Here is a 26,016-nt window from a genome sequence, read left to right on the forward strand (position 1 = left end):
GGGCCTTACAGATTCACTATATGTACAATGTCAGCCTATATGATGTACTGAATGTGAACGTTTGATCCCAAACATTCTAAAATATATGAATATTTGTTCATGTGGGATATGTAGCTATCGCAAAATCAGTTGTACAAAGTTAAATTCAAATAATCTGTTTGAATATTTCTTATGCAATCTTTAGAGTGTCAGTTAACAAATATTATTAGTAATTAATAATGCATAAAGCAAGATGGATCATCAGCATTCCCATAACATCATATAGGCCACAATGCTGCACTACACCAATCAATATCGTAACCAAACTGAACAATACAATGGAATGCATTTTGTGTTCAGCTTATATTATTTTGCTGTTTTCTTACATCCAAGGGTAATATACATGGGGAAAGTATATTTTATCCCTTTAAACTGTATTTCATTCTGGGACAGTTTAAAATGATTTAGTAGAGAACTTGACTAGGTTCTAGTATAAAGTTTTCATCTCTGTCCTCTCACTAAATACCCTATAACTATGTTTGTAAAAAATTACTGAAGGCCATACAAGCAGATATGTGTTACTCAGGAATTGACCCCATGATAAACTCATAAATTAACTGCTTGGACCCCTAATAAATACTTTGAATGACCAATACAAATTGGAATTTTGTCTTCGTGTATTTTAAATGATGGTCTCATTTTGACTTACAAAGATATTTTCTCTGACAAAATTTGACAAATATCCAACATTGGAACTTATATATGGTGTAGGAATATTTACATGCTGATATCATTTAATATCATTTCAACAAATATTATATATTTTGGAGTAAATGTTTTAATTTTTTATACTTCTTTTTAAATTTCATTTAAATTTTTCAAAATAAAACTTAACTTTTTATTTCTAATTTCATTCTACTGTTTTTCAAAGTCAATATACATAACATATTGAAATTTCATGTGTCGTTCATTAATAATAAAGATTTAATACCAGTTTAATCTTTACTCAAATACTGCACTGACAGGACATAGCACAATTAATTTTGTTATATGTTCTCTACATTTGGTTGTCGAGACTGACATTTCCACTGTGTGACAATCAGTACAAATCATATGTTAATCTAAAAATACCTTCACGGTGAAGTTCTTGCCAAAGGTTTTTTTGAGAGGCTGGACTGTCAACAGAGCAGTATGTAAACAGAACACATATTTCACTTCCGGATCATCACCATGGCCTTATTACTGACTATGCACTATCGCCGAAATACACATGGAAAACCACACCTGAGCTCATATTCTCAAGAATAAACAATGACCTTTAAATCCCTATCAAAATCGCATAAATATAACTCTTCTATCACCATGACAATGAGAGAGGAATAAATGTTCTAACAATAGACTAGAACTACCTTTGTGAGTACCGAACTGGAAGTACTGAGACCTGATTATATAATCATCGGTTACTATCTTCCATTTGGATCTGGTTAGAAGAAAAGAGAACAAAATGCTAAATTTGAACTAGAGGTTTACTTTAATTGAATTGGTACCTCACCAAAGTGAGGCTTCAAAGAATGGTCTATAGACTCATTAAATGTTCCTCTCCACGGTAATCTTTAGTAACTTATGTTGGCACCCCATGACTCCGTTCCAGCAGATGCTGGTAAAGAGTTGGAGGTGTCACCCTGTTTTTCGTTTCTAAAAGTCATGGTTTGTGATTTATGTATCCCCCGTCCTCCCATATGTAGATTCCATGTGATATTGCTTTTTTGTATTCATTTCGTTTTATATAAAAGTTTTAATTTTATTATTTTTTTTATTTTATTTGTATATTTTTTTTTCTTTTTTTTTTTTTTGTTTTTGTTTTTTATTTATTTATTTATCTCTTTTTTTCGTCAGGGTTGATCTTTGTTTCGTTTCGCCATATATCTCGAGTTGTCCCTGCATGCGGGTTCTGAGTTGTACTGCGTTCCCACTCGGTAGGCAGGTCGGTTTCCATTCTCAGGTCAATACTTGCAAACACTAGTGCTCGTGATTGTTTTCTTGCCTTGAACCCGACATGCATGAAACTTAGGATCGTACTCGTTTTCCCTTTACGAAAGTTCAGGGTAAAAGTTTCCGTTCCCATCCCCATTTCGTTATCGTTATTATTTTTGAGTGACTTGCCATAGTCATTAAAGTCCGGTGTGGTGCTGTTTGTGTGTGTTGTGTTGTAACTGCATTTGATTTTGTGTATAGACTGGCAATATCTAGATCATATCTTAAGAGTTTTGGGTTAACTATCTAGTTTTCAGTAGTGGCACGGTAGTCTTGGTTTTAGTCCCTGTGGTGTAGGTCTATCTGTACTTGGAGAATTGTTTGATTGATATCCCGGCTGGGGTGTAATTAATCATTGGTAGTCATTGTTCCAAGATTCGTGTGAACATCAGCTAGAAAGGATTTTACTGGGATAGTTTGGATTCAGGTTCATTATATGATGTATTGTTTAGGAGGTTAAAGATATTTAGTTATAATTTCTTCCTTTTTTGTTTGATTTCCTTATATATAAAAATGAAAATAGATGTATTTTTTTTTAAAATTTGACTTTTTATTTTTGTTTTATTTTTATTTTGTGTGGATTTGTGTGTTTGTGTATGCATGTACGCAGTTTACTTTGTTGTTGTGCATACTTATCTGCTTATTGTTGGGTTCCTATAGATAGAAATGATGTGTGTGGGCTGGTTAGGTTATTGTATTGTTGTTTTCGGTGGGATTTTGTACAGACAGGACCTTCATAGACTCTATTTAGACAGTCTCTTTCCTCGACTTTATCCAGCAGGCCATATCTGTTTAGCGAGCGTTGCATATTCTGGTGGGTCTTTGTTTATTTTGTGTTTGGGGGGAGGGGGTATCAGTTACAGATGTGTTGACTAAGATTCCCTTGGGATAAACTCTTGAAGAGAGTTAATTCTCTAGCCCTCACATCTGTTTCTGTTATATGCCTATAGCTATATTCGCTAGTCGGGATGAAATAGTTGTTTTTGTAGTATGGCCAGGTTTACCGTACATGTATAGGTGGAGGGATTGGATCTGCACAAAATAAGACAGTCACAGCTGGAGATGGTGGGTTTCCATTGGGATAAACTCCTTAATAGGGTTTTTGCCTACCGCCTCCTCTGTGTACTGTTTCTGTGTTGTTTAATTTCGTAATTGGTTGAATGGTTTTGGTGGTGAATTTTATATATAATGGTAGACAGTCCTGATTATGGTTAGTTTGTGATCGCAGGATGGGGTTTTGGGTTTCCGTTGGGATAAACTCTTTAATAGAGTTATGCCCGCTGCCCCTTCTGCCTACTGTTTTAATGTATGCGTGTGTGTATGTGTTAGTTCTTTGTACATGTTGGATGTTATTCGGATGGCTTGGTAGTCCATATTTTATCGTTTCTAATTTGCACGATATTATTTATGTATTGAATTATCTCATCATATAAGTTTTTATCCTCTATGTTGTCCGTGTACAATAATTGTTTTGTCTGGAAATTCCCTATTGAATTTTTTATTTCCTGTTTAATGGCATCCCTTTGTGTTTTTGTATTTGGACAATATAAAATTAGATGTCGTTTGCTATCGTATTGAGTGTTGCATAAGATACATTGTGGTATGGATGGGACGATTTTCCTAAAGAAGGCTTTTTCTCCTGTCCACCATGCATCGTGTAGGTATAGATATAATCTTGTTTGAGTGTTGGTGTTTTTTATTTTACCCCATTTCTCCCAGATTGGTTTCCAGTTTAGGTCTGGGTGTAGATGTTCTATTTGTGTTTTGTGTTGGTTTGTATAAATGTTATGTAAGTATCCGTATGTTTTTTCTTCCTGTAAGCTCCATATTTCTTTGTTAATTCTGTATTCTATGATTGTGTTTTTTATTTTATATGCGATGTTTGGGGGTTTGAGTTTCTTTGTTAGTTTGTTATTTTTATATATTTCTGGGAAATTATTTAAGATATATCCAAAGAAATAAACATATATGTTTTTCCATGGTCTTCCGTCCAGGTTTTGCAATTTTTGTATTCTGTTAATGATGTTTGCCGTTTGTTTGATAGCAAGAATAGGGATGTTAAGCCCCCCTTTCTTGTTTTCTCTTAGCAGTGTCTGTTTACTTAGTTTGTGTATTTTCCCATTCCATATGAACTGGTATATTACCTTTTCGAATTTCCTAATGTACTGCATATCAAAGTCTATAACACTAAACTCATACCATATGTTACTAAAAAGGTATGTTTTAGCTATGTGGGCTCTGTCGATTAGGTTAAAATACAGCGAGCTCCACAAAAGTAATTGTCTTTTTAGTTTGTTTAGTACATTTAGGTAGTTTAAGTGTTTCGCGTTTTTTCCAAAAATAATGCCGAGTGTTTTAACGTGTTTCTTTATTTTGTCAGGTGGTAAACCTGGATAGTTTCCACGCCAGTTCCCGAGTAACAAGATTTCGGTTTTCCCATCGTTTATCTGGGATCCGGATGCTTTTCCATAGTTGTAGTATTCTTGCATTAGATGTTTATATGAGGTTGTGTCTTTTATAAAATTGGTACAGTCATCCGCGTGCTGTAGCATCTTTATTTCTTCTTTTAGGTTAGGAATATGTATCCCTCTGATGTTTTCATTGCTCTGTATTTTGATTCTTAGCGCTTCGATGCCCATTACATAGAGTAACATGGATAAAGGGCATCCCTGTCTCACCGATCTCTCTATCGGGAATTTGTTTGTAATCGCGCCATTAGTTTGTACTACTGCTGATATGTTGTTATACAGGATTTCTATCCACTCTTTATAAATCGGTCCAAAATTAAAACGCTTTAGGACTTCAGTTATGTAATTTTTTTCAACCCTATCGAAAGCCTTTTCTTGATCTATTAGGATCATCGCTCCGGTATCCTTTTGGCTCTCAATAAAGTCTATAATGGTTTTGATTGATAAGGTGTTGTCTAGAATATTTTTGTCATCACCTCCGCATGTTTGATTTATATTGATTATATCGTTAAGTGTAGTGGTGGTTCTACTGGCCAGTATTTTACTTAGTACTTTATAATCTGTGTTTAGTAGAGTGATTGGTCGCCAATTTGTTAATTCATTGGCATTCCCTTTGTTTTTGTAAATTAGCGTGATTAGTCCTTGTTTCATGCTTGGGGACATTTCTTTTTGTTTGAAAATTTCCTTGAAGATCTTACATAATAATGGTGCTAGTAGTTTTTGGAAAGTCTTATAGAATTCAGCGGTTAGGCCGTCTAATCCCGGGGATTTATCCTTGTTTAGTTGGTTGATTGCGTTTATTATTTCTTGTTCCGTGATGGGGTTTTCGCATAGGTCTGTATTCTCCTGGCTTAGTTTCGGAAAGTTTACATTTTCCATGTAATGTGTTATATTGGATGTTGGTATTTTTTGTGATTGGTATAGATTTGCATAAAATTGATGTATATAGTCTAGTATTTCTGTTTTATGTTTTAGGACTTTTTCTCCTTCTTTTAATTCTGTGATGCTTCGTTCCAAACCTTTTCTAATCTCCTCTTTCCTATATAGGTGCCTCCCTTCTTTGTAAATGTAGTGGAATTTACCAGCTCTGAGTCTATTTCCTATTTCTTCTTTTTCTTTCAGTGTATGTAGGACGCTTTTTGCCGTTTGTATATCTTTGTTTGTGGATTCAGGGTGGTGGATAATATAATGACATTCCCTCTGAATGTACATTTTGTTTTTTGCTATGGAGAGTGCATATGATTGGGAGATATTTTTAATATCCTTTTTTTTTTGTTCCCATTCTTCTATTATATTATTGCAGTGTATATCGTGGTTGGTCAAAATATGGGCAATTTCCTGCTGGTATGTTTCCAACTGTAGTAACTGATTGTTTAATTTCCATTGTCCCCTTCCCCACTTGTGTGGGTTTCGGGTTTTTATTACTACAGAAGTAGCATTATGGTCCGCTAGTTTAAAAGGGAGGATTTCAGAGTTTATTATATTTTCCTTGTTTTGGTCATCTACATATATTCTGTCTAGTCTCGAGGCTCCATCGTTTTTATAGTGATATGTAAATTGATTCCCTTTTGGATTTTTGAATCTGTATGAATCTGTTAGTGAGTGTTCCTCTATCAGGTTGGATACGGTGGGGGCAAGTTCTTTGTCAAATTCAGACATTCCTCCCTTCCGGTCCAGGTCTGATATAGTGCAGTTAAAATCTCCAGCTATCAACATGTGTTCGAGGTTGAATTCTCTTAGGTATTCTTGTAAGGTTTGGTAGTAGTGTCTCCTATGTGTTTTATTTCCTGGTGCATATATGTTAATTATGTGTATGCTGTTAATAAAAATGTGTAATACCCTACCTTTTAGTGTGTCGGGTATGTTGTAGTTTTTCCATTTATTATTTTTTATGTTCTTATTTAATATAACAGCTACCCCTGATCTTGGGTTAATTAGATCTTTTTGTACTATGAGTGTAGCATCCAAATTGTTTTCCAGGTATTGTATTACTTGAATGTTTATGTCGTGTATTTCCTGTAATAGGATAATGTGATAATTTCTTGCAAAATGTACGAGTTGTTTGGCTTTATCATGGTTTAGTCCATTACAATTTAGAGATAGAATGCGTATTTCTTGCTCCATTTCCATAGAAAAAGAATATAAGGGTTACTGAGTGTTTATTCTGCATTATGAGTTTTGGCAGTGGTTGTGTGTGGTGGCTTGTTAGCGGTTATGGCTTTTGGTTGGTGTTTTAGTTATTGTTTTGTATTTTGTTGGTGTAGTGTTTGGGTGATCCTTGTTTTTGGTGGTTGTTGTATTTATGTGCTTGGTTGATAGTGCTGCTTCTTGTTGTTGGTGCTGCTTCTTGCTCTTGTGCGGGCATATGAGTTTTGCTGGCTGTTGCACGCTGATTTCGTGTGAGGCTGCTTTTGACGATTTTGATGGGGTCTGATATAGGTTGTTTTCCTCTTTGTTGTTCCTTGTCATTGTTTTTTGGGGGCCTGGTTCCATTTAATTCGGATTGCTTGGTTTTCTGATTCTTTCTTTTCTTTCGTGGTTCTACAGTTTGGTAATCTGTTTCGGTTACACTTTCACTGCCCGACTCCGCCCGTTTACCATCGTGTTCGTCCTCCAGCGCCGCCTCCTCCTCACTCTGCATAGCCTCCTCCTCCTCCTTTTCTGGAGCTGCTGGGGGCTGGGGCTGCTCCATGCTGACAGCCTCCTGGTCCGGCTCATGATCAGAATCGCCACCATCGTCGGAGATGTGTCCGAACAGATCATCACTTCTTGACACCGCCGCCGCATATGTACCACGTCCGTTTGCCTCTCTGCAATCTCTCCTCACGTGGCCCTTTTTTCCGCAAGTGAGGCAGGGGCGTGTGACATTGCACCCTGGGTACCACGAGTGTACCACGAAACCATGTACCTTAAAAAAACTCTGGCACCCTATCTACGTCTGCAGCATCAATCTGCACTATTCTCTTTCCAGTTCTCACTGTCGGGAACCCCCGCAATGTCTCCCACCTAACCTTACAAATTCCGACACCCAGTCTGGCTTCAACTCCCTCCTTAAACAAGTCCATAGGGAACTCATTTGGGTATCTGGTAATGTGTATGTCTATGAATTTTCTTTTTGTAAACCTAGTTATGGGTGGTGGTGTTGTGATCAGGACTGTCTTCCCTTTTATAGTAAAACTCTCAAAATTAATTATTTTGGTTTTGTTTTTAGGATAGATCAGCATAATCCCTCTTCCTATATTTGTGATAAAATCGATGTTTTCGAGGGTTACTCCCCTGGCGGCTAGTGCCCCGAGGATTTCGGGGGTTGCCGGTCTTTCCGCCGCATGGACTTGGGACAGATCTACCGCTTGGACATAGTCCCATCTTTCTGCGGTGAAAAGTCTGCCTTCTTCCGTTTCGGTGAAGGCGTGCTTGGGTAAGAATTGCTTACATACCTCTTCGCTGTTCATCTTGTATGAGTGAAACAGTATGCTTATTTGTACTGATATACGGTAAACGTTAGAATTTAATGTGTAGTGGTGATGTGTGTTGCGACAGGGTCCTTAAAGGGGCTGTGATATTTAAGTGGCAATGTCGTGTAAGGAAGAATAAAGAGATAGATTAGAACGGACTCACCAAACGGTTCGGCTTCCCAGCTGAATTCCACTTGCTCCTGAATCACTGCTTACCTTCCTTTTGTATCCAGTAAAAGGCGAAAGATTAATACGATGTGAAGAGAAACCAGGTAATCTTTAGTAAAATGCGAAAGATTAATACGATGTGAAGAGAAACCAGAGTAATCATTATACTTTCACGCTTTATTTTGAAGAGAAATAGTTTGAACTTTCCAAATGCTTTTGTAAAGACGATAGTGGAATGGTTATGTCTACAAAGATCCAAAAGGGTCATAGTTTTCAATATACAGTGTCATTTTGCTATTGGCTATTTTGAATTTCAGTGAAACCCATTTATTTTCTTTATACTGGTAGAAAGGATACTAATTAATATTTCTATATTTCTTGTCGTGGAAAAGGCAGGGGGAGTTAATTTGACAGTAAAAGGGATGTAATCCACATTCGTTAGATGTTCGAGTTATCGAGATGGATTATAACTACCTATTTATACATCAGGAAAAGATTACTAATTTGGAAAAAAATAACAGGTGTTTTATTCATATAGGAAATCAAAATTTACTTGAAGAAAAAAAATTCCATTTTAGATTAATGCAACGTGTGGATGTTTCAGATGTTTGGGATATCATCTGTCTTCTCCGAGGAGAGTAATGTAGACCTTAAACCTGGCATATGTACTAGCAAACTAGGGTATGTTATACCAAGCTTAGACCATTAACTGTCTTTATTGCGTTTGGTACAATTCCAATAGGTGGTCCACACATGGTTAAGTAAAGATTCAGACATGTTTAGGCTGCCGTTAATGAAATTGAGTCGCAATTATTACTTCCGGATCAGTACCCACAAAAGTAGTCCCAGTCTATATTTAGAGCATTGTTTCCTCTCTCGTTTCGGTAGTGGTACGCAGCTTAGATTTCGGCTTTTGAGGTATAGATTTCAGGAAAATTAAATTGAAAACTCTTTGTAAAATGAGCATCAATGAGTTTCTCTTCCTACTGCTAAAACTGCTTCTCTGTTAGATCCAACTCGCGAAAAAGGCGCATAACATATTCCCATGTTGTTGTTGTGGGAATAACGCCATTTTTCAGCACGTGATAGGCTATACATGGCGGCCAGTATAAATAGTGGCATAAGAAACTGGAGAAAACCTCGGGAAGAGCCACCGACTCACGAGAGGCTAATGGCAACCTTTCTCATATACACACATAGACCGACCCCGAGACCCGAACCACGTGGATCGAGATGAGATGGCAGTGATTGGTAAAGTCGAGCGCTTTAGAACACTCGGCCATCCAGGTTCCCGTTTAATTCCATGTAGTTTAAAATTAGCATTTAAAACCTTAATACTTACGTGTAAATTCTTCATTTCTTTTAAGATATGTCACCTGCTGTGATAAATCGCCAGCATTGAAAATTATTTTCTGTCGGAAACGTGTCATGCCGTTTTCATAGATTTGTATGTTTTGAGTTTAAATGAATGCAGCCGGTGTTACTATCCATCAAAAATAATAGTAATACAAAGTTTATGTAAGTAACAACTCAGATTTCGTTAGAGATTTTCAATCACAAATACATAAAAGTAGCTAGAAATACGAGGCCTCCAAAGTTGCATATTAAAACTTGCTGGTACTCTGTGACATGTGAATGGTTTTAAGATTGTTCTTTTTGAATTATTTTTAGGCAGCCATAGTCAAAACAATTTCCTTAATGTTATTTCGTCTGTTTTGCTTTAATTTGGTTTCGTTAGATGCCTCAAGGAGCAAATCTGAGCAGCTTTGATCATTAATGAAATTGTAAAGCCGATGTAATAAGCCTTTCCCAAAGAATTTATTAATTTCTTAGAATTAGTTCGAAGATGAAATATACCATGGCACATGCTCATAGGTAGAGAAAAAAATAATGAACAGATCACAACAAACAAACAAAAAACCCCAACCATGTTGCCACTTGCACATGGACGTAAGCTTATGGTGCTTTAGGTTCGTTGATATTAGACACACACACACACACACACACACACACACTGTTTACTCATATTCAGCGTGATGTTGTGAGTTTGACGCCATTTTCCAACAATAACAAGAAAAAAACAACTTGCATCTTTCAAATGCAATTAATATTACAGTACCATCGGTTCTTTGATTTTCAGTCAAAACACACACACACACACACACACACACACACACACACAAACACACACACACACTCGTGCATGTATATACACAGGGCGTTTTTACTGCAGACGAGTTTCAAATATACACTTAACAGATCTTAATTTCCAAAACTTTGATACATCTAGTCCACAATCGTTAGATCACGCCTCTTTTTATTAGCGGATTGATTATTCAGATTGGTTTTACTGGGTTTAATGCCATTTTGCAGCACATGATTGGTATATATATGAACGCTAAATTGATACACTTTGGATGACCATATGCAAATATAATACTTGTACATACATTTGCATACATATTCCACGCAAACTAGACCAGCAAGTAGATCATCGCTTCTTTTGTTTTTTTCTGACACTACCGGTAATGTCAGGGGAGAAAAAAGAAGAAAAGGCGGAGATCTACTTGTTGGTCTAAAAAGCAAACGTGCATCTACATACATGTATTTGAATAAGATCACATCAAATGCTAAATTCATAAACATAAGATAATGTTACTTACTTCCAAACACACATGCATACCATATACATGTGAGATAAAGAGGACAAAATAGAAGGTATGATGCGAGAAAGTGACGTGATAACTAACATACTTCTGGTCCAGTAATATTCAGGGAACATAATATTCCTGATAAACTCCATTTGTCAATAAATCGAACAAGGTCAGATCCATAAGGACATAGAACACAATTAATTTTACTCTATGTTCTCTACATTTGTTTCTCAATACTTCTTAAATCCCTAAAAAATGCATAAATATAACTCTTCTGTCACCACCAAAATGAGAGGAAGAAATATTCTAAAAATAGACTTGAACTACATCTATTGGTACTGAACTGGATGTACTAATTGTGACCTGATTCCTGACAGGCCCAATTTGTTATGGCCAATTTTAGTCAAACTTTTATATTTGCATGCCACACCTATTTCAATTTTATACATGAAGTCTTTTTGAATTTTATTACAAACAAGACACGTGACACCTTTCAGAAAGTGTGTAGTGCTGGTGTTCCACAGGGTGCAAGTTTTGGTCCAAGTGCTCTTGAGAAACCAAAACTTAATTTGCTATATCTTCCTTAATTATAAGAATTTTTCAATGCAATGAAAACCTGAATGTACAAGGCCTCTCTGAGAATATGTTTACAATTTGAAATTATTGATAAAGGAAATTTAAATAAACATTTAAATTTTAAAAACTACATTTTATTGAAAATATAAATTTTCCTACAAGTTTTAAAATTCAGTTTGACAAATTTTAGACAGCAAAGTTGACTAATACATGGTATTTAAAACAAATGGTAGCTTAAGTCTGTACAAGTGATATCATTTTTCCCAGGGTTAGTGAAGCAACACAGCTCATAGTGATTTTGGCAGCAAACCGCAATATGCCTGTCCAGATGCATATAGGTGTAGACACTAAAGAAACAGTGACAGGTGCTATGTTCCACATATTGTGTCAGGTACGTAGGCAGTTGTTTGTATAAGTAATAGCGCACTCAGATTTAAAGTTCGGATGGGACCACTACCATGTTGTATAGCAAAAATGCATTCCATTTCAATGTCAATAACTACAAAAGGTGACAATGGGATAGGAAAATACAGTTTCTAGGGAGGCTCTACCTTACTGAAAAATGGTGTTATTCTCTCTCATGAAGACCTAAGCCATGTCTTTGTGGTGCTATATATCAGTGTGGTGATATGAACTAATCATGGTCACTTATGACAGTACACTTCACATGTCCTTATGAAACCTTGCTATCACCACCGGACTACTGGAGAGCTTCCAAACTGATCCAACTCTAACATTTTGTTCCAGATACAATGTTAGACCTGAAAAGATATAACATGTCTCACTTGATTCTAGAAAACAGTAAGATGTAGGTAAATGAATTTAAAATGTGTTCGATATGGTGATTTCAAAATAACATTAAGTTGCAAGCATGGGAAAAATATTAAACATGACAGACTGACACTCAAAAAGGTGAAGCGATGACCATGTATTAAAGTGATAAATTCATCCTAAAAATATATGGGGTTTCTAGAAGCATATTTAGCCATTTACAGGTTAAATAGCAAATCAGGTAGACTATGTATCATACAGTTTAAGGCAATGTTGGGGCGGTGAGGTTTGATCATTGGTGCAAACATTAGTACATACCAGTATACAGGAAGGTCAAGCGACAATGTAATAAATTAAAATATATGACTATAAGCGATCTTATTCATGAGGGAAATAACAATTTTGGATATTGCAGATGAATACAGCAAAATGTGGCCACACAGATCAACTATAGATACCAATAAATCCTATATCGTCAACTAAATGTGAAATTCTGATCCCCAAAACGTGAAAACCAGGATGGACATTTACATATGTGGGACATATACAATGTACTTGTTAAGATCAAATGTGCAAACAAAATTCAAATGATCTGTTTCAACATTTATCATTAAGAGTGTTGGTTACCAATTATTAAACTCAATGATTCAATGGAATCAGATATCAGCTGATGCTACAATACTGCACACTGTCATAGTACTAAATTGAAATATGTTATCATACATAGGCCTACTCATGATGAAAATAACATTTTGGGATATTTTCAGCGCACACAGCCAGAAATGGGCCTTACAGATTCACTATATGTACAATGTCAGCCTATATGATGTACTGAATGTGAACGTTTGATCCCAAACATTCTAAAATATATGAATATTTGTTCATGTGGGATATGTAGCTATCGCAAAATCAGTTGTACAAAGTTAAATTCAAATAATCTGTTTGAATATTTCTTATGCAATCTTTAGAGTGTCAGTTAACAAATATTATTAGTAATTAATAATGCATAAAGCAAGATGGATCATCAGCATTCCCATAACATCATATAGGCCACAATGCTGCACTACACCAATCAATATCGTAACCAAACTGAACAATACAATGGAATGCATTTTGTGTTCAGCTTATATTATTTTGCTGTTTTCTTACATCCAAGGGTAATATACATGGGGAAAGTATATTTTATCCCTTTGAATTGTATTTCATTCTGGGACAGTTTAAAATGATTTAGTAGAGAACTTGACTAGGTTCTAGTATAAAGTTTTCATCTCTGTCCTCTCACTAAATACCCTATAACTATGTTTGTAAAAAATTACTGAAGGCCATACAAGCAGATATGTGTTACTCAGGAAGTGACCCCATGATAAACTCATAAATTAACTGCTTGGACCCCTAATAAATACTTTGAATGACCAATACAAATTGGAATTTTGTCTTCGTGTATTTTAAATGATGGTCTCATTTTGACTTACAAAGATATTTTCTCTGACAAAATTTGACAAATATCCAACATTGGAACTTATATATGGTGTAGGAATATTTACATGCTGATATCATTTAATATCATTTCAACAAATATTATATATTTTGGAGTAAATGTTTTAATTTTTTATACTTCTTTTTAAATTTCATTTAAATTTTTCAAAATAAAACTTAACTTTTTATTTCTAATTTCATTCTACTGTTTTTCAAAGTCAATATACATAACATATTGAAATTTCATGTGTCGTTCATTAATAATAAAGATTTAATACCAGTTTAATCTTTACTCAAATACTGCACTGACAGGACATAGCACAATTAATTTTGTTATATGTTCTCTACATTTGGTTCTCGAGACTGACATTTCCACTGTGTGACAATCAGTACAAATCATATGTTAATCTAAAAATACCTTCACGGTGAAGTTCTTGCCAAAGGTTTTTTTGAGAGGCTGGACTGTCAACAGAGCAGTATGTAAACAGAACACATATTTCACTTCCGGATCATCACCATGGCCTTATTACTGACTATGCACTATCGCCGAAATACACATGGAAAACCACACCTGAGCTCATATTCTCAAGAATAAACAATGACCTTTAAATCCCTATCAAAATCGCATAAATATAACTCTTCTATCACCATGACAATGAGAGAGGAATAAATGTTCTAACAATAGACTAGAACTACCTTTGTGAGTACCGAACTGGAAGTACTGAGACCTGATTATATAATCATCGGTTACTATCTTCCATTTGGATCTGGTTAGAAGAAAAGAGAACAAAATGCTAAATTTGAACTAGAGGTTTACTTTAATTGAATTGGTACCTCACCAAAGTGAGGCTTCAAAGAATGGTCTATAGACTCGTTAAATGTTCCTCTCCACGGTAATCTTTAGTAAAAGGCGAAAGATTAATACGATGTGAAGAGAAACCAGAGTAATCATTATACTTTCACGCTTTATTTTGAAGAGAAATAGTTTGAACTTTCCAAATGCTTTTGTAAAGACGATAGTGGAATGGTTATGTCTACAAAGATCCAAAAGGGTCATAGTTTTCAATATACAGTGTCATTTTGCTATTGGCTATTTTGAATTTCAGTGAAACCCATTTATTTTCTTTATACTGGTAGAAAGGATACTAATTAATATTTCTATATTTCTTGTCGTGGAAAAGGCAGGGGGAGTTAATTTGACAGTAAAAGGGATGTAATCCACATTCGTTAGATGTTCGAGTTATCGAGATGGATTATAACTACCTATTTATACATCAGGAAAAGATTACTAATTTGGAAAAAAATAACAGGTGTTTTATTCATATAGGAAATCAAAATTTACTTGAAGAAAAAAAATTCCATTTTAGATTAATGCAACGTGTGGATGTTTCAGATGTTTGGGATATCATCTGTCTTCTCCGAGGAGAGCAATGTAGACCTTAAACCTGGCATATGTACTAGCAAACTAGGGTATGTTATACCAAGCTTAGACCATTAACTGTCTTTATTGCGTTTGGTACAATTCCAATAGGTCCACACATGGTTAAGTAAAGATTCAGACATGTTTAGGCTGCCGTTAATGAAATTGAGTCGCAATTATTACTTCCGGATCAGTACCCACAAAAGTAGTCCCAGTCTATATTTAGAGCATTGTTTCCTCTCTCGTTTCGGTAGTGGTACGCAGCTTAGATTTCGGCTTTTGAGGTATAGATTTCAGGAAAATTAAATTGAAAACTCTTTGTAAAATGAGCATCAATGAGTTTCTCTTCCTACTGCTAAAACTGCTTCTCTGTTAGATCCAACTCGCGAAAAAGGCGCATAACATATTCCCATGTTGTTGTTGTGGGAATAACGCCATTTTTCAGCACGTGATAGGCTATACATGGCGGCCAGTATAAATAGTGGCATAAGAAACTGGAGAAAACCTCGGGAAGAGCCACCGACTCACGAGAGGCTAATGGCAACCTTTCTCATATACACACATAGACCGACCCCGAGACCCGAACCACGTGGATCGAGATGAGATGGCAGTGATTGGTAAAGTCGAGCGCTTTAGAACACTCGGCCATCCGGGTTCCCGTTTAATTCCATGTAGTTTAAAATTAGCATTTAAAACCTTAATACTTACGTGTAAATTCTTCATTTCTTTTAAGATATGTCACCTGCTGTGATAAATCGCCAGCATTGAAAATTATTTTCTGTCGGAAACGTGTCATGCCGTTTTCATAGATTTGTATGTTTTGAGTTTAAATGAATGCAGCCGGTGTTACTATCCATCAAAAATAATAGTAATACAAAGTTTATGTAAGTAACAACTCAGATTTCGTTAGAGATTTTCAATCACAAATACATAAAAGTAGCTAGAAATACGAGGCCTCCAAAGTTGCATATTAAAACTTGCTGGTACTCTGTGACATGTGAATGGTTTTAAGATTGTTCTTTTTGAATTATTTTTAGGCAGCCATAGTCAAAAAAATTTCCTTAATGTTATTTCGTCTGTTTTGCTTTAATTTGGTTTCGTTAGATGCCTCAAGGAGCAAATCTGAGCAGCTTTGATCATTAATGAAATTGTAAAGCCGATGTAATAAGCCTTTCCCAAAGAATTTATTAATTTCTTAGAATTAGTTCGAAGATGAAATATACCATGGCACATGCTCATAGGTAGAGAAAAAAATAATGAACAGATCACAACAAACAAACAAAAAACCCCAACCATGTTGCCACTTGCACATGGACGTAAGCTTATGGTGCTTTAGGTTCGTTGATATTAGACACACACACACACACACACACACACACACTGTTTACTCATATTCAGCGTGATGTTGTGAGTTTGACGCCATTTTCCAACAATAACAAGAAAAAAACAACTTGCATCTTTCAAATGCAATTAATATTACAGTACCTTCGGTTCTTTGATTTTCAGTCAAAACACACACACACACACACACACACACACTCGTGCATGTATATACACAGGGCGTTTTTACTGCAGACGAGTTTCAAATATACACTTAACAGATCTTAATTTCCAAAACTTTGATACATCTAGTCCACAATCGTTAGATCACGCCTCTTTTTATTAGCGGATTGATTATTCAGATTGGTTTTACTGGGTTTAATGCCATTTTGCAGCACATGATTGGTATATATATGAACGCTAAATTGATACACTTTGGATGACCATATGCAAATATAATACTTGTACATACATTTGCATACATATTCCACGCAAACTAGACCAGCAAGTAGATCATCGCTTCTTTTGTTTTTTTCTGACACTACCGGTAATGTCAGGGGAGAAAAAAGAAGAAAAGGCGGAGATCTACTTGTTGGTCTAAAAAGCAAACGTGCATCTACATACATGTATTTGAATAAGATCACATCAAATGCTAAATTCATAAACATAAGATAATGTTACTTACTTCCAAACACACATGCATACCATATACATGTGAGATAAAGAGGACAAAATAGAAGGTATGATGCGAGAAAGTGACGTGATAACTAACATACTTCTGGTCCAGTAATATTCAGGGAACATAATATTCCTGATAAACTCCATTTGTCAATAAATCGAACAAGGTCAGATCCATAAGGACATAGAACACAATTAATTTTACTCTATGTTCTCTACATTTGTTTCTCAATACTTCTTAAATCCCTAAAAAATGCATAAATATAACTCTTCTGTCACCACCAAAATGAGAGGAAGAAATATTCTAAAAATAGACTTGAACTACATCTATTGGTACTGAACTGGATGTACTAATTGTGACCTGATTCCTGACAGGCCCAATTTGTTATGGCCAATTTTAGTCAAACTTTTATATTTGCATGCCACACCTATTTCAATTTTATACATGAAGTCTTTTTGAATTTTATTACAAACAAGACACGTGACACCTTTCAGAAAGTGTGTAGTGCTGGTGTTCCACAGGGTGCAAGTTTTGGTCCAAGTGCTCTTGAGAAACCAAAACTTAATTTGCTATATCTTCCTTAATTATAAGAATTTTTCAATGCAATGAAAACCTGAATGTACAAGGCCTCTCTGAGAATATGTTTACAATTTGAAATTATTGATAAAGGAAATTTAAATAAACATTTAAATTTTAAAAACTACATTTTATTGAAAATATAAATTTTCCTACAAGTTTTAAAATTCAGTTTGACAAATTTTAGACAGCAAAGTTGACTAATACATGGTATTTAAAACAAATGGTAGCTTAAGTCTGTACAAGTGATATCATTTTTCCCAGGGTTAGTGAAGCAACACAGCTCATAGTGATTTTGGCAGCAAACCGCAATATGCCTGTCCAGATGCATATAGGTGTAGACACTAAAGAAACAGTGACAGGTGCTATGTTCCACATATTGTGTCAGGTACGTAGGCAGTTGTTTGTATAAGTAATAGCGCACTCAGATTTAAAGTTCGGATGGGACCACTACCATGTTGTATAGCAAAAATGCATTCCATTTCAATGTCAATAACTACAAAAGGTGACAATGGGATAGGAAAATACAGTTTCTAGGGAGGCTCTACCTTACTGAAAAATGGTGTTATTCTCTCTCATGAAGACCTAAGCCATGTCTTTGTGGTGCTATATATCAGTGTGGTGATATGAACTAATCATGGTCACTTATGACAGTACACTTCACATGTCCTTATGAAACCTTGCTATCACCACCGGACTACTGGAGAGCTTCCAAACTGATCCAACTCTAACATTTTGTTCCAGATACAATGTTAGACCTGAAAAGATATAACATGTCTCACTTGATTCTAGAAAACAGTAAGATGTAGGTAAATGAATTTAAAATGTGTTCGATATGGTGATTTCAAAATAACATTAAGGTTGCAAGCATGGGAAAAATATTAAACATGACAGACTGACACTCAAAAAGGTGAAGCGATGACCATGTATTAAAGTGATAAATTCATCCTAAAAATATATGGGGTTTCTAGAAGCATATTTAGCCATTTACAGGTTAAATAGCAAATCAGGTAGACTATGTATCATACAGTTTAAGGCAATGTTGGGGCGGTGAGGTTTGATCATTGGTGCAAACATTAGTACATACCAGTATACAGGAAGGTCAATCGACAATGTAATAAATTAAAATATATGACTATAAGCGATCTTATTCATGAGGGAAATAACAATTTTGGATATTGCAGATGAATACAGCAAAATGTGGCCACACAGATCAACTATAGATACCAATAAATCCTATATCGTCAACTAAATGTGAAATTCTGATCCCCAAAACGTGAAAACCAGGATGGACATTTACATATGTGGGACATATACAATGTACTTGTTAAGATCAAATGTGCAAACAAAATTCAAATGATCTGTTTCAACATTTATCATTAAGAGTGTTGGTTACCAATTATTAAACTCAATGATTCAATGGAATCAGATATCAGCTGATGCTACAATACTGCACACTGTCATAGTACTAAATTGAAATATGTTATCATACATAGGCCTACTCATGATGAAAATAACATTTTGGGATATTTTCAGCGCACACAGCCAGAAATGGGCCTTACAGATTCACTATATGTACAATGTCAGCCTATATGATGTACTGAATGTGAACGTTTGATCCCAAACATTCTAAAATATATGAATATTTGTTCATGTGGGATATGTAGCTATCGCAAAATCAGTTGTACAAAGTTAAATTCAAATAATCTGTTTGAATATTTCTTATGCAATCTTTAGAGTGTCAGTTAACAAATATTATTAGTAATTAATAATGCATAAAGCAAGATGGATCATCAGCATTCCCATAACATCATATAGGCCACAATGCTGCACTACACCAATCAATATCGTAACCAAACTGAACAATACAATGGAATGCATTTTGTGTTCAGCTTATATTATTTTGCTGTTTTCTTACATCCAAGGGTAATATACATGGGGAAAGTATATTTTATCCCTTTGAACTGTATTTCATTCTGGGACAGTTTAAAATGATTTAGTAGAGAACTTGACTAGGTTCTAGTATAAAGTTTTCATCTCTGTCCTCTCACTAAATACCCTATAACTATGTTTGTAAAAAATTACTGAAGGCCATACAAGCAGATATGTGTTACTCAGGAAGTGACCCCATGATAAACACATAAATTAACTGCTTGGACCCCTAATAAATACTTTGAATGACCAATACAAATTGGAATTTTGTCTTCGTGTATTTTAAATGATGGTCTCATTTTGACTTACAAAGATATTTTCTCTGACAAAATTTGACAAATATCCAACATTGGAACTTATATATGGTGTAGGAATATTTACATGCTGATATCATTTAATATCATTTCAACAAATATTATATATTTTGGAGTAAATGTTTTAATTTTTTATACTTCTTTTTAAATTTCATTTAAATTTTTCAAAATAAAACTTAACTTTTTATTTCTAATTTCATTCTACTGTTTTTCAAAGTCAATATACATAACATATTGAAATTTCATGTGTCGTTCATTAATAATAAAGATTTAATACCAGTTTAATCTTTACTCAAATACTGCACTGACAGGACATAGCACAATTAATTTTGTTATATGTTCTCTACATTTGGTTCTCGAGACTGACATTTCCACTGTGTGACAATCAGTACAAATCATATGTTAATCTAAAAATACCTTCACGGTGAAGTTCTTGCCAAAGGTTTTTTTGAGAGGCTGGACTGTCAACAGAGCAGTATGTAAACAGAACACATATTTCACTTCCGGATCATCACCATGGCCTTATTACTGACTATGCACTATCGCCGAAATACACATGGAAAACCACACCTGAGCTCATATTCTCAAGAATAAACAATGACCTTTAAATCCCTATCAAAATCGCATAAATATAACTCTTCTATCACCATGACAATGAGAGAGGAATAAATGTTCTAACAATAGACTAGAACTACCTTTGTGAGTACCGAACTGGAAGTACTGAGACCTGATTATATAATCATCGGTTACTATCTTCCATTTGGATCTGGTTAGAAGAAAAGAGAACAAAATGCTAAATTTGAACTAGAGGTTTACTTTAATTGAATTGGTACCTCACCAAAGTGAGGCTTCAAAGAATGGTCTATAGACTCATTAAATGTTCCTCTCCACGGTAATCTTTAGTAACTTATGTTGGCACCCCATGACTCCGTTCCAGCAGATGCTGGTAAAGAGTTGGAGGTGTCACCCTGTTTTTCGTTTCTAAAAGTCATGGTTTGTGATTTATGTATCCCCCGTCCTCCCATATGTAGATTCCATGTGATATTGCTTTTTTGTATTCATTTCGTTTTATATAAAAGTTTTAATTTTATTATTTTTTTTATTTTATTTGTATATTTTTTTTTGTTTTTTTTTTTTTTGTTTTTGTTTTTTATTTATTTATTTATCTCTTTTTTTCGTCAGGGTTGATCTTTGTTTCGTTTCGCCATATATCTCGAGTTGTCCCTGCATGCGGGTTCTGAGTTGTACTGCGTTCCCACTCGGTAGGCAGGTCGGTTTCCATTCTCAGGTTAATACTTGCAAACACTAGTGCTCGTGATTGTTTTCTTGCCTTGAACCCGACATGCATGAAACTTAGGATCGTACTCGTTTTCCCTTTACGAAAGTTCAGGGTAAAAGTTTCCGTTCCCATCCCCATTTCGTTATCGTTATTATTTTTGAGTGACTTGCCATAGTCATTAAAGTCCGGTGTGGTGCTGTTTGTGTGTGTTGTGTTGTAACTGCATTTGATTTTGTGTATAGACTGGCAATATCTAGATCATATCTTAAGAGTTTTGGGTTAACTATCTAGTTTTCAGTAGTGGCACGGTAGTCTTGGTTTTAGTCCCTGTGGTGTAGGTCTATCTGTACTTGGAGAATTGTTTGATTGATATCCCGGCTGGGGTGTAATTAATCATTGGTAGTCATTGTTCCAAGATTCGTGTGAACATCAGCTAGAAAGGATTTTACTGGGATAGTTTGGATTCAGGTTCATTATATGATGTATTGTTTAGGAGGTTAAAGATATTTAGTTATAATTTCTTCCTTTTTTGTTTGATTTCCTTATATATAAAAATGAAAATAGATGTATTTTTTTTTAAAATTTGACTTTTTATTTTTGTTTTATTTTTATTTTGTGTGGATTTGTGTGTTTGTGTATGCATGTACGCAGTTTACTTTGTTGTTGTGCATACTTATCTGCTTATTGTTGGGTTCCTATAGATAGAAATGATGTGTGTGGGCTGGTTAGGTTATTGTATTGTTGTTTTCGGTGGGATTTTGTACAGACAGGACCTTCATAGACTCTATTTAGACAGTCTCTTTCCTCGACTTTATCCAGCAGGCCATATCTGTTTAGCGAGCGTTGCATATTCTGGTGGGTCTTTGTTTATTTTGTGTTTGGGGGGAGGGGGTATCAGTTACAGATGTGTTGACTAAGATTCCCTTGGGATAAACTCTTGAAGAGAGTTAATTCTCTAGCCCTCACATCTGTTTCTGTTATATGCCTATAGCTATATTCGCTAGTCGGGATGAAATAGTTGTTTTTGTAGTATGGCCAGGTTTACCGTACATGTATAGGTGGAGGGATTGGATCTGCACAAAATAAGACAGTCACAGCTGGAGATGGTGGGTTTCCATTGGGATAAACTCCTTAATAGGGTTTTTGCCTACCGCCTCCTCTGTGTACTGTTTCTGTGTTGTTTAATTTCGTAATTGGTTGAATGGTTTTGGTGGTGAATTTTATATATAATGGTAGACAGTCCTGATTATGGTTAGTTTGTGATCGCAGGATGGGGTTTTGGGTTTCCGTTGGGATAAACTCTTTAATAGAGTTATGCCCGCTGCCCCTTCTGCCTACTGTTTTAATGTATGCGTGTGTGTATGTGTTAGTTCTTTGTACATGTTGGATGTTATTCGGATGGCTTGGTAGTCCATATTTTATCGTTTCTAATTTGCACGATATTATTTATGTATTGAATTATCTCATCATATAAGTTTTTATCCTCTATGTTGTCCGTGTACAATAATTGTTTTGTCTGGAAATTCCCTATTGAATTTTTTATTTCCTGTTTAATGGCATCCCTTTGTGTTTTTGTATTTGGACAATATAAAATTAGATGTCGTTTGCTATCGTATTGAGTGTTGCATAAGATACATTGTGGTATGGATGGGACGATTTTCCTAAAGAAGGCTTTTTCTCCTGTCCACCATGCATCGTGTAGGTATAGATATAATCTTGTTTGAGTGTTGGTGTTTTTTATTTTACCCCATTTCTCCCAGATTGGTTTCCAGTTTAGGTCTGGGTGTAGATGTTCTATTTGTGTTTTGTGTTGGTTTGTATAAATGTTATGTAAGTATCCGTATGTTTTTTCTTCCTGTAAGCTCCATATTTCTTTGTTAATTCTGTATTCTATGATTGTGTTTTTTATTTTATATGCGATGTTTGGGGGTTTGAGTTTCTTTGTTAGTTTGTTATTTTTATATATTTCTGGGAAATTATTTAAGATATATCCAAAGAAATAAACATATATGTTTTTCCATGGTCTTCCGTCCAGGTTTTGTAATTTTTGTATTCTGTTAATGATGTTTGCCGTTTGTTTGATAGCAAGAATAGGGATGTTAAGCCCCCCTTTCTTGTTTTCTCTTAGCAGTGTCTGTTTACTTAGTTTGTGTATTTTCCCATTCCATATGAACTGGTATATTACCTTTTCGAATTTCCTAATGTACTGCATATCAAAGTCTATAACACTAAACTCATACCATATGTTACTAAAAAGGTATGTTTTAGCTATGTGGGCTCTGTCGATTAGGTTAAAATACAGCGAGCTCCACAAAAGTAATTGTCTTTTTAGTTTGTTTAGTACATTTAGGTAGTTTAAGTGTTTCGCGTTTTTTCCAAAAATAATGCCGAGTGTTTTAACGTGTTTCTTTATTTTGTCAGGTGGTAAACCTGGATAGTTTCCACGCCAGTTCCCGAGTAACAAGATTTCGGTTTTCCCATCGTTTATCTGGGATCCGGATGCTTTTCCATAGTTGTAGTATTCTTGCATTAGATGTTTATATGAGGTTGTGTCTTTTATAAAATTGGTACAGTCATCCGCGTGCTGTAGCATCTTTATTTCTTCTTTTAGGTTAGGAATATGTATCCCTCTGATGTTTTCATTGCTCTGTATTTTGATTCTTAGCGCTTCGATGCCCATTACATAGAGTAACATGGATAAAGGGCATCCCTGTCTCACCGATCTCTCTATCGGGAATTTGTTTGTAATCGCGCCATTAGTTTGTACTACTGCTGATATGTTGTTATACAGGATTTCTATCCACTCTTTATAAATCGGTCCAAAATTAAAACGCTTTAGGATTTCAGTTATGTAATTTTTTTCAACCCTATCGAAAGCCTTTTCTTGATCTATTAGGATCATCGCTCCGGTATCCTTTTGGCTCTCAATAAAGTCTATAATGGTTTTGATTGATAAGGTGTTGTCTAGAATATTTTTGTCATCACCTCCGCATGTTTGATTTATATTGATTATATCGTTAAGTGTAGTGGTGGTTCTACTGGCCAGTATTTTACTTAGTACTTTATAATCTGTGTTTAGTAGAGTGATTGGTCGCCAATTTGTTAATTCATTGGCATTCCCTTTGTTTTTGTAAATTAGCGTGATTAGTCCTTGTTTCATGCTTGGGGACATTTCTTTTTGTTTGAAAATTTCCTTGAAGATCTTACATAATAATGGTGCTAGTAGTTTTTGGAAAGTCTTATAGAATTCAGCGGTTAGGCCGTCTAATCCCGGGGATTTATCCTTGTTTAGTTGGTTGATTGCGTTTATTATTTCTTGTTCCGTGATGGGGTTTTCGCATAGGTCTGTATTCTCCTGGCTTAGTTTCGGAAAGTTTACATTTTCCATGTAATGTGTTATATTGGATGTTGGTATTTTTTGTGATTGGTATAGATTTGCATAAAATTGATGTATATAGTCTAGTATTTCTGTTTTATGTTTTAGGACTTTTTCTCCTTCTTTTAATTCTGTGATGCTTCGTTCCAAACCTTTTCTAATCTCCTCTTTCCTATATAGGTGCCTCCCTTCTTTGTAAATGTAGTGGAATTTACCAGCTCTGAGTCTATTTCCTATTTCTTCTTTTTCTTTCAGTGTATGTAGGACGCTTTTTGCCGTTTGTATATCTTTGTTTGTGGATTCAGGGTGGTGGATAATATAATGACATTCCCTCTGAATGTACATTTTGTTTTTTGCTATGGAGAGTGCATATGATTGGGAGATATTTTTAATATCCTTTTTTTTTTTGTTCCCATTCTTCTATTATATTATTGCAGTGTATATCGTGGTTGGTCAAAATATGGGCAATTTCCTGCTGGTATGTTTCCAACTGTAGTAACTGATTGTTTAATTTCCATTGTCCCCTTCCCCACTTGTGTGGGTTTCGGGTTTTTATTACTACAGAAGTAGCATTATGGTCCGCTAGTTTAAAAGGGAGGATTTCAGAGTTTATTATATTTTCCTTGTTTTGGTCATCTACATATATTCTGTCTAGTCTCGAGGCTCCATCGTTTTTATAGTGATATGTAAATTGATTCCCTTTTGGATTTTTGAATCTGTATGAATCTGTTAGTGAGTGTTCCTCTATCAGGTTGGATACGGTGGGGGCAAGTTCTTTGTCAAATTCAGACATTCCTCCCTTCCGGTCCAGGTCTGATATAGTGCAGTTAAAATCTCCAGCTATCAACATGTGTTCGAGGTTGAATTCTCTTAGGTATTCTTGTAAGGTTTGGTAGTAGTGTCTCCTATGTGTTTTATTTCCTGGTGCATATATGTTAATTATGTGTATGCTGTTAATAAAAATGTGTAATACCCTACCTTTTAGTGTGTCGGGTATGTTGTAGTTTTTCCATTTATTATTTTTTATGTTCTTATTTAATATAACAGCTACCCCTGATCTTGGGTTAATTAGATCTTTTTGTACTATGAGTGTAGCATCCAAATTGTTTTCCAGGTATTGTATTACTTGAATGTTTATGTCGTGTATTTCCTGTAACAGGATAATGTGATAATTTCTTGCAAAATGTACGAGTTGTTTGGCTTTATCATGGTTTAGTCCATTACAATTTAGAGATAGAATGCGTATTTCTTGCTCCATTTCCATAGAAAAAGAATATAAGGGTTACTGAGTGTTTATTCTGCATTATGAGTTTTGGCAGTGGTTGTGTGTGGTGGCTTGTTAGCGGTTATGGCTTTTGGTTGGTGTTTTAGTTATTGTTTTGTATTTTGTTGGTGTAGTGTTTGGGTGATCCTTGTTTTTGGTGGTTGTTGTATTTATGTGCTTGGTTGATAGTGCTGCTTCTTGTTGTTGGTGCTGCTTCTTGCTCTTGTGCGGGCATATGAGTTTTGCTGGCTGTTGCACGCTGATTTCGTGTGAGG

At 35.1% G+C, this 26,016-nt stretch overlaps 1 non-coding gene and 1 pseudogene across 1 annotated transcript; both read right to left on the reverse strand.

The window, feature by feature from the left end:
• Positions 1-8,155: 8,155 nt before the first annotated feature.
• Positions 8,156-8,263, reverse strand: LOC149777111 (U5 spliceosomal RNA; annotated as a pseudogene).
• A 6,150-nt stretch (positions 8,264-14,413) lies between these two features.
• Positions 14,414-14,529, reverse strand: LOC149777112 (U5 spliceosomal RNA). The gene has a single exon (XR_016416386.1). It is a non-coding gene; the product is annotated as a U5 spliceosomal RNA (small nuclear RNA).
• Between the last annotated feature and the right edge of the window lie 11,487 nt (positions 14,530-26,016).

Source organism: Sinohyriopsis cumingii, chromosome 18, assembly GCF_028554795.1.
Source record: "Sinohyriopsis cumingii isolate HCF-2022 chromosome 18, ASM2855479v2, whole genome shotgun sequence".
Lineage (NCBI taxonomy): Eukaryota > Metazoa > Mollusca > Bivalvia > Unionida > Unionidae > Sinohyriopsis > Sinohyriopsis cumingii.